Raw genomic sequence first — 3,540 nt, forward strand, 5'->3', positions numbered from 1 at the left:
CTTCTGGTGATGTTATGCCAGTTGGTTGAATAGGAACCAGGACTTCTTCTTCATGACTCATGAAGTTCCAGATTCCAGATCATGGTCATGAGCAGGGGGTGTGGGTGTGTGTGGGTGTGTCACGGCCACGGTCGTCGTCGTAATTGGTTCATCATGTGTCTCCTCCTCCAAACTAGAATCTACTGTCTTCACAATCAATAGGTCTTGCATTGAAATAATCAATAATCAGTTCATCCAATTCATTTTCGTCTGTGATTTGTCTCATTCCAATCCGACTGAGATCGTTCCACATCGATGAAATACGCCACTCAGCTGATCGATCCGCAATCTTGAATCAATTAAATTATGTAAACAAAAGCGCTCGACCACTTGGAAACAGAAAACAATCAGTTTACTTACAGTAAACTCGAAAAAAAACACTTCGTAGAGCAGAACAAAGAACTTAAAGTCAATAAGGAACAGTTCATATTTGGTTTGAACGGCAGGAAATGGTACATTAGATGTTAAACTGCATTCATGACAAATACCATTTCAGAAGTGAAACCTGTGAAACTACAACATGCGCAACTCACAGAACTATTTGTAATGTTCACACATTCATGCGCATTAGGTTTTCCCGAAACGGCAATAAAATTCTCTTTCTTTTGGTATATAATACGTGAGGGTTCCCGTGGAAAGAAGTGTCTATCCGTTTGAGTAAATATTCCCCCTGTTTGTCTAAGAATTCAGCGTAATACGGCGATGATATGTCCTCAAAAATAATTATTTTAAAATATTTTCAATCACTTTTGAGCAAATTTCTTAAAACATATGATGTAGAAATGGTCTATCTTTCTGAATTTCATATAATTTCGTTTTCGCTAAAAATAAAGCTCAGGGCCTATTTTTAGCGATATCTCAGAATAGCTTCTCGCACCTTCCGACGGGTTTTTCTCAGAGCCGCTCACATTCTCACAATGACCCTATGCAGTTGCGAGCGCCGTAAAACCTTACTAAAACTAAACTAACACTACTTAGATCATTTGGGAGGAAGGCTTCAACCACACCTGTCAGTGCCAACCCGGGCTGAGAGGGATATATATAACAACCCAGCAGAAAGACAGATACTCGGTAAAAAATTATCCCAACTCGTTTTAGCTTAGTAAGTTTCACGGCACTTGAAACACTATAAGGTCATATAAGTGCAGAAGATAAGATGTGTTACAAGAGAGTAACAAATATAAAAAGCGTTTGATAGGAAAGAAGGAGCAAAACCACACCAGAGCACCCACCAACCACCAGTGACCCACCTCCTAACTTGGAAATCGAACTTGGGTCTCCTGCATGCGATGGCAAAGCGCCTTGCCACTACATCAAAGGCAACGTTTCCATTAAAATTTCCCACTGTAGTCACAAAAGACTCAAAAAGGAATAAAACACACAACAATAAAATCTGTACCAACCACCCCCCCCCCCCCCCCACAAGGCATGTGGTTACAAAAAGGGACCTATATGACGCAAAAAAATAATTGAAGCTCACAAACATGGCAACAGCAAGAGCTAAGCACAATGTGGAACACACACACACACACACGCGCGCGCGCGCGCACACACACACACGCGCACACACACACACACAAACACACACACACATGCACACAAGAAGAAGAAAACGCAGTGAGCAACATTTCACATGGTGGTTTATTGTGGAAATCAATCCAGTCTTTAACATTCGTCATAACTTACAATGCACAAGAGCACACACTTCAGTGAGAAATACAGACTCACTTTCACCTGTCATATATATATCAACAGAACCTAAGAAATAATCATTTAAAAAAACACCAGAAATTACCTTATTGAGAAGAGCAGTAACAGTAAACTATCCCTACTACTGTAATCACGTTATTGCTTTGTTACGTCATCATTGTATAGCCATGAAGAAACTGCCTTTTTCTTTTCTTTTCTTTTTCCATTAGCTCTACGACACATGAGGATAATATTTCAAAACTATCAAATTCATTTTTTGGGGTTCAGACTCCTACGACCAAAAGCTTAGAAACGATTTCGTTTCAATAACTTTGTGTTCACTTTCAAAAGAGTACAGTATGAATCACTAAGTTCTTACATGTGATGGTTTAATAAATACCACAAAGCCAAATTCTTTTGATCTTGAAGAGAAACACATTACTGTATACAATTTACTAGTAAACTAGAGAAGTAGACATTCTTTGTGCTGTAGTAGCCACTAGCATCTTTAGAAGGTGTCAAAACGCAGGAGAAGTGTTTGTTGGTTAGTATCTACTGACTCCACTCTACATCACCACCTTTCTTCAGTTTTCTTCAGTACGCGAAGAAAAACCTTACAAATTTCTACTCACGATCAGACACCAGAAACCTCAAGCTGAACTCAGCAGAATACCATTTACTCTTAACAGAAATACATTGTAGTAGTAGTATAGTAGTGTGCATTTCATTCTTAATTTTTAAAATTATTGCGATAAGATTTTTAAAAGTTTATCTTAAGAAAGGTTATATTTATATTAACTACTGTAGATAAAGGAGAAAAAAAATACTTGTAATGTGGATTTCGTTCTTAATAAACTAACTGTGATGAGATTTTTAAAGTTCATCTTACACAAAGTTATTTAGTTATACATGCTTATATTATATATATATATATATCAACCATTACATTATCAAGAACCCATAAGAACAATAAAACTAGGACAGAGGTAATTCTTTACTTTGGGAAGTTTTGAGAGAGAGAACTTTAGTAGTTCATAAATAAAGGTATTTCTGACGTAAGCTGACAAAACGCCTTTTTTTCCTCCAAAGAAGTTTTAAGAAAAAGAGGGTTTTTTTGTCAGCGTAATCGTTTAAAAATAGTCATTCCGAAATTTGAATTCTAATTTATTAAAAAAACTAGTCAAAGCTTCAATTCGATTTTTTTCACACAAGTAGGGTAACTGATCAGGCTTTCTTTCAATTTAGCAAATAAAAAAAGTTGGTGCCAAAATGGAAAAAAAGGCGGTTTGTCAGCTTACGTCAGATTTGACAAGTGGAGTCCACTGTATCAAAGATTGTCATCTAACACTGAGCCCATCTCTGGACCAAGGCCCTGGAACTGTGTGTGCCTCTCTATACAATAACCCGTGATATGTTTCTTCATCCTCGGGCAGCCTCGCCTCATCCCTGAATGCACACCTTATTATAGATTTTTAAAGCAAAAACATGGCGCAAATCCCACCACCCCATGTAAGCTCTCCAACCCTAATATTATAGTAGTTTACAGTTGTGTTCTTTCAAAGCTCTACTTGGGGGTGAAAAAAAAAAAAAAAAAAAAAAATTGTTTTTAATAAAGACTATGACATGCCATGAAAACTTGACATGGGCTTTCCGACATTATGGCCAACTGACAAAAAAATGGTACAATCTTCGTCCGGGCGCAAACGGAAAATAAAGAACTCAAACCAGGCATTCAAAAACTCCCGGTCATAGGAGAAACACATACAAATTTATACATAGTATAGATCTAATAATTCAGTCAACCAACAAGCC

At 37.3% G+C, this 3,540-nt stretch overlaps 1 protein-coding gene across 1 annotated transcript in view; it reads left to right on the forward strand.

The window, feature by feature from the left end:
* Positions 1 to 3,540, forward strand: part of LOC101858970 (structural maintenance of chromosomes flexible hinge domain-containing protein 1) — a gene marked incomplete in the record, with an annotated part of 79,135 nt that overhangs the window by 16,272 nt on the left and 59,323 nt on the right.

The sequence above is a fragment of the Aplysia californica genome, unplaced genomic scaffold, assembly GCF_000002075.1.
Source record: "Aplysia californica isolate F4 #8 unplaced genomic scaffold, AplCal3.0 scaffold00695, whole genome shotgun sequence".
Classification (NCBI taxonomy): domain Eukaryota; kingdom Metazoa; phylum Mollusca; class Gastropoda; order Aplysiida; family Aplysiidae; genus Aplysia; species Aplysia californica.